This window comes from Giraffa tippelskirchi, chromosome 8 (assembly GCF_054371585.1).
Source record: "Giraffa tippelskirchi isolate mGirTip1 chromosome 8, T2T-mGirTip1v1.2.pri, whole genome shotgun sequence".
NCBI lineage: Eukaryota > Metazoa > Chordata > Mammalia > Artiodactyla > Giraffidae > Giraffa > Giraffa tippelskirchi.
The window spans coordinates 103,973,834-103,984,067 of record NC_137282.1 but is presented as its reverse complement, the minus strand read 5'-3'; positions in this window follow the sequence as shown (position 1 = coordinate 103,984,067).

Below are 10,234 nucleotides of genomic sequence, written 5' to 3'. Positions count from 1 at the left end.
GAGATCAAACCCGATCTCCCAGTCCTACATTCTGCCTTATAAGTTGTTCTGGACAATGCTAGCCTGTCTATGGGACAGGTCTGAGGGAGAGTGGAATTCTGTTTCTGTTGTTTGAAACAAAATACAAGACATTCTTTTTTTCTACCTAAATGCCTCCACATATTTGAGGATAACCACTGTGTTTCCATTCAGTCTTCTCTGGGTTTCTGTTCCGTCAATCTCTCTTCATAGGGTATGATTTCCAGACGTTTCATGTCCTAACTGCCACTCACTGAACCAACTTTAGTGGATCAGTGTTTTTAAAATGTGGTGCCTAGAACTGGGTACGGTATTCCAGGTGCTCTGTGGATCACATTCTGTGCTCCAAACAATCCAATTCTTTTCTCAGAGCCCACTCTCTTGTTGCACTCAAAGCCAACTTTCTTCCTCATGAGCTGGTATGAAGCCGTGTCACCCCCAACCTGTACTTATTCTTAATGTAAAATTTATATTTGTCTATATTGAACATTTCTTCTTGATGCTTCCAGTCTTGGTTGTGTCTTGATCCTGCCATCTTTGTACTTGCTAACCTACTTAGTTTTGTGCCAATATAAAATGTGACAACTAGGTCTCCTATTATTGTTCCAAAATCATGGCTAATAATATTACATAAGGTATGGACAATGCCTGAGATTTGTGGCATGCCACTAAAAACCTCCCTCTAGATAGAAATCAATTCACCAAATGGCATTTTTGGATTCTATTCTTATTTCCTTTCTACCATGATTAATTTGTCTCGTATCTCACTTAATTAGCCCAGTGCCTGGCACTGTGTAACTTAACTGTTGACTGAATGAATGACATCCACCATATTTCTCCACTCAGTGCACAAAAACAGACTATGTATGCATATGTCTGCGTTGTTTTCCCAAATCTATTAATGTGATAAGCTATGTAAAAGGAAATGAGTTTGTTTACAATAACTAATTCAGGGCTGTGTTCTTTTCCAACCAGGCGTAGCATACCTGCCACAGCTGGGAGCTCAATCTTCTTTGGAGTTTGTCTATTCTTCTGATTAAAACCTGGTCCTTAGTTTTCTCTGCCATCCTGAAGGATCTGGGAGCCTTTTTTGTATGACACCTGGGAGGCCCTTTGCTTTCATACTTCACTTTCTATTGCCTGTTTTTCGCTTTCAGCCTTTTATTATCTTTTCCTAGTGATGTGGGGCTTAGCAATATCCATTCAGTTTCGTTGACTTTACACTTACTGCTTGCCTCATATAGCTCAAAAGCCTGACACTTTGCCCCAGTTCATGTAATTTCTTTCTACTATGATAATATCTCAATTCACCAATAATGGAGCTCTAACAGTTGGACTTCCATCTTGTGCTGGGGGATTTCTGTGCTCTACCTACCACCAAATAGGCTATAAATGATCCAGCTCTAAAACCCAAACTTCCCACGCAGGATGCTTATTAGAAGTACCCTTGCCTGGAACACCTGAATATGATCCCCAGGTGAAAATTCACTGTGTTATCAAGGCTCACTAAAGAAACAGTAATGCATTTGAACTCTGGAGGAAAAACTGGCTTTATTAAACTTTCTAACAGGTGATGACTTTGGGTCCTGACATAGCATCTTCTTGAGGAAATGTTAAGGGGAATTTTGACTTCATGTGAATTTCACATTATTTATCTTATTCCCGTGCAATTCTGCTCCACTCGCCTGCACAGCTTCCCTGGAATCTCTGGCTCACTTGCCTTCACCTGTTAGCTCTAATTTCACCTCCTTCCCAAGGGTGGAAAGCAAACATGAGTGCACTGGCACAAGAACTGAGAGGAGACTTGCGGGTGTCACAATTTTGTCCATATCTGGAGATGAATAAGCCACAGAGTGTTCTCACTTCTCACCATACCTTCACTCATATATTTATTCATTCAACAGACATTTTTGGCTGTCTGCCACACTGGGACTCAAACGTAAAATGCCATGGGCTCTGCTTCTAAGTTACTCTCTCATAGGACAGACAGAAATAAACCAAATAATGTATTTAGTGATAAAATATGTGTGTGCGATAACAGAGGTACAGAAAGCAACATGGCATAAAGAACCTGAGCATAGACCTTGGAGCTGTGAGACTTGAGTTTGAATCCTGACACTGGAAATGTATTAACCGTGAAGACTTGGACAAGTCATTTAACCTTTCTCTACCTCAGTTCCCAGTTTCTTTACTGGGCATAACAATCCATATAGACTAATGGTTAGTAGCAGAGAAACTAGTATATAGTATATATATGTGATACATTATTACCATTATCATTATCTTCCTTCCCATCATGAAAGGAAGACTACTCTAAACCTGCTTAAGAAAGTTATGGTAAGCTTTCCAGAGCTCAGTTGTCTTAAGCTGGCCAAGCTGACATAGGAGAAAGCACATTCTAGGCAGAGGAAACCACATATGCCAAGGTACATAGGCATGAAAGGCAATATTTTTATGTATTTATTTTGGTTGCGCTGAGTCTTCCTTGCTGCACATGGGCTTTCATGGCTGCACATGTCGTTGTGGCGAGCAGGGGCTCCTCTTCATTGTGGTGCGCGGGCTTCTCATTGTGGTGGCTTCTCTTGCTACCAAGTAGGGATCTAGGGTGCACGGCCTTCAGTAGTTGTGGTGCACGGGCTTGGTTGATCCGTGGCATTTGGTATCTTCCCGGACCAGGGATCGAACCCATGTCCCCTGCATTGGCAGGTGGATTCTTAATCTCTAGATCACCAGGGAAGCCCCTAGGAACAATATTGAGATAGGGGCAGAAAGTGAAAGGAAAAGTGTCAGCTTTGGCCAGATCGTAAAAGAGAGGAACTCTGTCTGGGGTAGATCATATAAGAATTTTAAGAGGAACAACACAATTGGCTTTGCATTTTTCTAAAGACAACTCTGGGTACAATGTCAAGAATAGATTGAAATGAATTAAGGCAGTTAATCAGTGGGACCAGTTGGGAGGCTACCACCTCTACTAGGCAGAGTTGGCATAGCCAGAGAGTAAAAGGGATAACAGATAAGCTTTGTTGATTGAATGCATATTGGGGAAGAGGGAAGGAGGAGTCAGAAAGTGACGCCCAGGCTTCTATATTGTTTTCCTAGGAGGATATAGACCATAGGAAGTGGACCAGTTTAGGATGCAATTGGAAATACACATCTGGAACCAAGAGAGAAAGTCTATAAATACATTTGAAATCCATCAATGACTAGGTGGTGGCTGGTATTATTAATTCACCATGTTCACCACTGTTCACTCTCTCTCTGGAAAAGCTGACATGGACTTGTTCTCAGGCGCTTATCGACAAGTGGGGAAAAGTAAGACATTTAATAAATAATTTTTGTAAGAAGTGTGATGGGTAGTGTTATGATCAAGGAAATAACAGAATACCTAACCCAACTTAGGGCTTCCCAGGTGGCCCAGATGTTAAAGAACGTGCCAATGCAGGAGACTCGGGTTCAGTTCCTGGGTTGAGAAGATCCCCTGGATAAGGGAATTGCAACCCACTTCAGTATTCTTGCCTGGAGAATCCCACGGACATAGGAGCCTGGGGTTGCAAAGAGTCAGACATGACTGAGTGACTAACACACAATCCAATTTAGAGTTCCAAGTCTCTCTGACAAAGTGGCATTTTACACTTTGACTTTAAGGATGAGTCAAAATTAGGAGAAGAAGAGCAATTCAAGCAGAATGGATTCTACATCAGGGTACACAGCATGTAACAGAGAAAAGTAAGCAGGAGCAAGGGTGCACAGGGCTTGGTACGCCTTGACAAGGAATTTAGACTTTTAAGTCAGGAGTGTCTTGATCAGGCTGGAGTTCTAGAAACTTCACTGTGGCTGCACTGAGAGACTGACACAGGAAGGAGTGACACTATTCGCAAAATTCAGTGGGAAGGCTTTTAGTGGCCTGGATGAGGCTGATGGTGATATGCACAGAATGAGAAGAAATATGCCAGATTTGATTTCTTTTTTAATTAACAGGGACTCTCAAAGAGACAGAAATGATCTCTAAGAAGTTCTGTTAAAGGTGGGGAATTTTTGGCTCCTGTAACCAAATCATAGAAATGCAAGGAAGCCACTGGCCCTGCCACAGCTGGTTTGGGGAATGGCATCCTGCCATCTCTTTCTATTTTTGTTCTTATCTCTGGAAGTTAGTTGTTCACTCTTTCAGGCCTGGGTACATGACCTGTTGGTGGCTCTGAAATCATGTCTCTGCAGCGTCTGATGAAACCAAGGAGTCCTGCTCTCTGTGATTCAGAACAGCTTCAGAATGTAGGGGCCCAGGAAAAGCTGTTATTGGCCAGGCTTGGATCATATGCTTACACCTGGGCTCATCTCTGGATGCAACGGGAGAAGCACTGTGTCTAAGGGACGTGCTCTCATCAGTGGTCAAGGAGGTAAGTACTGTCACCAGATAAGTAGAGGGGAGTTTGGGGCAGTCCTGGGCAGACACAAAGGCATGGCAGAATAAACTGAACTTGGTGACTGATTGAGATTGATTGATTGATTGTGGAGAAGGGGCAGGAATGAGCCAAGGAGGGCACTTGGGAGATTTTCATTTGTGGTGATAGGGAGATTTCTAGTTGGGGGCATTCTCTTGAAAAGAGTAGAAACAGGTTTGAAGTAGAAGACATTGAGTTCAGATCTGTACCTGGGCCGTATTGAAGAGCACATGGAACCTCCAACTTGAGATGCCCAATAAGAAGCCTGTTACACAGAAGAAACATCTGAGCTGGACAGAGACTTGTGAATTATTAGTGTTGAGAGAGTCCTTGCAGCCCCAAGATCGGAAGTGATCTTCCAGGGAGAATGCAGAGCAAGAAAAGAAGTGGTTGAGAAGGAGATCTGGGGAGCACCAGCATCTGAAGGAGAGTCAGAAAAAACTAAGGAGTGGTAGGAAGGAGGAAAGCAGGACAGGACCCTAGTGTTATGTGAATTCTGGTTCACCATGGAGGGAAGAACTGCCAAAGAAGGATCAAAAAGTTGGTGGCAAGGGATGAGAGAGAAGATACACATTCCAGTTCATGATGTCTCCAATGCGATATGAACCTATTAGCTGACAAAACAAGTAGTTTGTCATAGCTGCCAAAATGGGTTCTAGGAAGGAGGGAGAGGGAGGAGCACGGGGATGATCAGGGTAGCCAGAGGAAGCAGGGTTTAAGCAGATTCTAAAAACTGAGTAAGATTTCAATAGCTGAACAGTGGGAGTCAGGGGAGGAATTCCAGGTTGGGGGATTTCATAAACAAAGGAGGAAACACAGCAGGAACATTCAGGAGATATGCTTAACGTTGAGAACGGAGCCATTTGAGGAGGGTAAGCTCAGGCCAGTGGGAGAGGGCCTTGAAGGCCAAGCTAAGATATCCAATAATCAATTCTAGTTAGTAGGGAGCCTCTAAAGATTTTGACTATGCCCTAAAAGAAATTGTCTTGTGTAATTATTTTTTCCCTTTCACAGCGTCTCTGTCAGACCAGTCCCTGTTACATGCGCTTATTTCTCTCCTATCACGTTGTTTCTCCCCTTGTTGACTTTGTTTTCAAGAACATTAGGTGTGACTGACACTTCTTGAGTGTCAGAGTTGATCTGGACCTCTTCAGAAGCTTTCTCCAACAGGTAGTTCAGTTTTCTTTTCCTCCATCTTATTACTTCCAGTTACATCCCTCAGGGACTGTGTGAAACAATTCCATGTTCTCCTCGTGTTTATGTTCTGAGGATGCTTATAGAGTTTCCACATTCCCTCTGCTTTGAGCTTAGCCAAGGTATACATGTTTAATTCTTTTAATCTCTCCCCCTAAGTCACTCCCTCCGGCCTCTTAATCATCCTAATTGCTCTTCTCTGAATGGCAGCCAACTCAGTGTGCCTCTTCCCTGTGAGGCCGTGAGGAACATACTATTCCACGTGTGGCCTCGCTAGACCCATTTATTACCTCCCAGTTTCATCATCTGATGGTTGGGCATGTGAGGCTGCACTGCTCCTGCCCTGCCCCCTTCCCACAGAGCACCCTGGCCTGGGTAAATCCCTTATCTTGACAGGTTATCTTTCCTTTCCAGGTGGCCTGTTCCAGAGCTTGGAACCTGTGTTTGTTCTCCCCCAAGCTCCCATCCCTGCGGGCTTCTTCCCTGGGAAGGTGGCCCGGGACCAGGCCAAGGATCTGTGGAAAATTGCAGCTAAGCTTGCATAAGTAAACCTTGGAAGAGGGGAGGCTGAGGAATGCCCAGAATGGAAGGATGCTGCAGCCTGCCCTGAGCTTTCCAGCCTGCTGAGCTATGAGCCTTCAAGAAGGTGCAACTTGGAGGCAGCTTCTCTGTTTCCAATTATCCTTTTTATCTCTGCTCTGGCCCCTCTTGTTACCTAAGTGTTTTCATAGCTCTCAGCCATTACTGTTTAGCTTTGGGAGGATAAACGTGAAACCAAACAAATTATAAATATCCTGTTTCAAGATGTGTTATCACTCTGTGAATAGAATCCCCCAGAAGCCCGAGTCTTTTGAAAGCTCTAGTCTTTTTTTTTTAAGCCTTGGGAAAAAATCCTCTGCCCCTCTAAGGATGTGGTGGCAGAGGTTAAACTGCCTTTGAGAAAGTCAAATGTTTGGATTTCAGTGAAGGTTGACATGGAAACCCACCTGAGGCTTCCTCAGGCTTCTCGGGAGGAAATAAAACCCGAGATGGATGTTCTTGTTACAAGAGGAAGAGCAGCTTCGTGGGGCAGCAGGTGGAGACCCCCATGTGATGGGGAGTTGGAACTGAAAGCCAGAGAGGGCACAAGGAGTGCGTGTGCGGGAGCCGGGAGCTGGCCGTCCTGGGACTTGTCAGGGCTGCGACTGGAAAGTTGATTTTTATTGTATTTTGTGAAGCCCTTCCTGTGAGCAGCTTGATAAACAGCAGCGGCTGCAGGAGCCCTCCGGGAGCCCCCGGGGAAGGCGGCTGGGGGCACCCTCCTCTTGGGGCCCCACCGCCCCTCCTGCACCCGACTGGCCTCCTGACTGGTGACTGCAAATCCTAGTGAAGCTCACTCACACCTCAGGGTTAATTGCTTCAACTATGTTTGCACGTTGTCGTAGGTTGAAAATCTACGTGAAAACCACAGTGGGAAAAAAGGCTTTTTTTTTTTTTTAACTTTTTGTTTTTTGGGGTTTGCTTGTTTGTTTTGCTTTAGGGAATACTGGGGCAAGGAGGAGGAGAGTCAAAGGGGAGAGGAGGAAAAAGAACCCGTGAGAGAGGAGCTTGCAGGCAGAGGAAAGGGCATACCCTGCTGGCTATCTCCTTTTCTTTGATTCCTCTCCCACTGCCCACTGCTGGCCAGGGGAATCAGGGGTACCAGGCTTATGGGATGGACTAGCCCTTGCCCTCTAGGAGTCTTAGACTCTCTACTTCTACTTTGAGTACTTGTAGCTGCCCTAGAAATCTTGAGAACCTTTCTCTTAGGGATTTTGAGGGCCTCATCCTTCTACGGCCCCTGTCTCCTGCAAGTCTGGGTTATCTATTCAGCGGAGGGTTGTGAGGACGCCCGGTTCAAGTTGAACCTCAGATCAACAGGGACTATTTTGTAGTATGTCACATACAATAGTTTTTGTCTGTTTTGGTAAATCTGGCAATGCTAACTCCATGTGTATCTATGGTTCTTCTGGTTCAATTCCTGTCCAGACAGCAATTCTTTAAAACAGGAAGGGAGCATGCAATCACCAGGCCAGCCATCAGGCACACAACTTCCTGTCTTCCCTTCTGTCCCCACAAAAATTGGTGCAAGCTCATCTTTAGGCTAAACCCTCAGGTGTTTTCTGGGACAGTCAATGGAGAGAGTTGAGGTAGGAGAAAAGATCGAAGGGGCAGTAATTTAGGTCACCTCAGTCAGCGTTGCTTGTAAGTACTGTTTTCTCATTTATTGGAGGCATTTGCAAGATGTGCTGTGAACATGAGAGTTAAATAGTAATCAGCTTTTGTAAGCAGCAACTCTAACTGGGGTTTACATTTGGGATTAATAGTAAACTCCCCAGGCCTTACTGACTGAAGAATGTAGTTGCCCAAATAAACAATATTTTCAATCAGGAGTCAGGACCAATCCTCAGAGCACACAGTCTCTTCCTAGCAAGGAGCATTTCCCAACTCTGAAGTAATTTGTAATGTGCTAGGAAAACATTTTCAAAAAATGGATATCTTCGATGCCATAAAAGGGAAAACAGTTCTCTCTTTTGAAGTAATAAATACCATTTGTAGAAGAATTCTTTCAGTTTGTATTTCTCAATTATTTCCTGATAATGCTAGGTTTAGAGTGCCCAAATGGTGCCTACTGCCTAGTAAGGAAGAGTCTAATGGAACAATGTGGGTCTGGGGTTTACTGTCCTCTAAATGTTACACATTCTTCTTGGGACATAAAACTAAGAATGCCTCCCAGTTATTGGATTACTGTCAGCTTCATGGGATTGGCCATTCAGACACTAAGTGGAAGGCGCCTCAGACAGTGGAATTGTGTTACACAGTCTCCCAGCAGCAGTGACTGTTCCTTCAGCCTCCCCAACCAAAAGGGTAGGATGAATTATCCACATTTCCTGAGGAATCCCAACTTTCCAGCTCACTGCCTTCCTCCCTTTCCCATCCTGACCCGGACATCACACGCTGGATTTCAGAGATACCACACTTTGCCTAGAAACATGAATGTGCCGAGAAGCACAGAAAATATGTTGTTGTTCTACTGGGAGGTCTCCGATGGCTCCAGGAGGACTCTCTTGAAAAGGCACCAGCTCCCAGCCGACTCCAAAAGCACTGCTCACTCCGCCCCCTGGTGCATGTGTGTGCGGCTCCTTCAGTAAAGAATTCCATCCTCCCCACTTCCAGGTGATGCTGTGAGCAGTTCTGCAGGATCCTACCTCCCATGGAATGTTTCTCACTCTGTGTGTCCTGTGCTTAAGGCGTGGGGAAACCAAAGACTTGGATTCCTTGCCAATTCATTCCTTCAACAAATATTTATTGGTTTCCTTCTGTGTCCACATCACTCTTCACCAAGCTGTCAAGGGAGGCAGGCTTGTGGATAAATGTAGGGCTCTGAATCATCGTGGGGTGTGGTAAGGGGAGGGCGGGTGGCAAGGAGCAGGGTAGGCTTGTGGAAGTTCAGCAACAGTAATGCTGCTGTGTGCCTAGTGTCCCAGACTGTGCCTGGCACCAGACAGACGCTCAGAAAATATTTGTTGAATCTATTTGAAGATGAAATAGTCTGGGTATCGAAGTTTTTTGCTTCCCCTAAATTAACTCCTCTTTTCTTCTCAGTAACTATCTCTTATCAGTACTACCTCAGTTAAGAGTGTGTACTAAGCAAAGCAGTTTTTTGTTTTTGTTTTTTCCTTGGATGGTTAATAACTTGGTATCATATCAAACTCATCCTGATCTTGGATCGTGTCTACCCAGTGGGGAATGAGTCCTCAGCCAGAGGCATTGTGGGTGATAGGGTGAGCATGCGCTGACCCAGGGACAGGTGTGGCTCATCTGAAGGAATCCCTTATGTGAACTTCTTTGTGGAGAGGCTGTATCTCACTGAGATCAGCACATGATGTTTTGGGTCAGGATGGGAAGGAGAGGAAATTAGTTAGCTAGAAAACTGGGACTCCTTGTGTGTGCTAAGTTCGCTTCAGGAGCGTCTGACTCTTTGCAACCCCATGGGCCGTAGCTCCTCTGTCCATGGGATTCACCAGGCAAGAATACCGGAGTGGGTTGCCATTTTCTCCTCCAGCAGATCTTCCTGACTCAGGGATCAAACCAGAGTCTCTTAGGTCTTCTTCACTGTCAGATGGATTATTTATCACTAGCACCACCTGAACTTCCCTGGGGAGTCCCTGCTAATTAAGGCAATAGATGTATCCAGCCTATGGCAATATGCAGGTGCTTTAGGTTTGCTTGAGTAAAGTGGATGGGCCTCTCCTCAGTCTTTGGCTTGTAAGAATGTTCTGGGAGACGCCTATTAAATCCATATGACTGGCTGCTCACCCTGTATGAAATTTTCAGTTTGCCCAAGAGATGACATGTGAAATAATGCTACTGACTTTTCAAGCAATTAAATATTTTTCAAGCGATTAGATGTTGAAGTCTACAATGTTCCACAGCGCTCAATGTGGTGGGAGAGGGAGATGGAGAAAAGGGCTCTGCCTCTCCCTGGTGGGAGCTTGTGGTGCAGTTGAGGAATCACAACTAACACACACAACCACGAAGCCCTGTGTTAAGGAAGAGTAGAG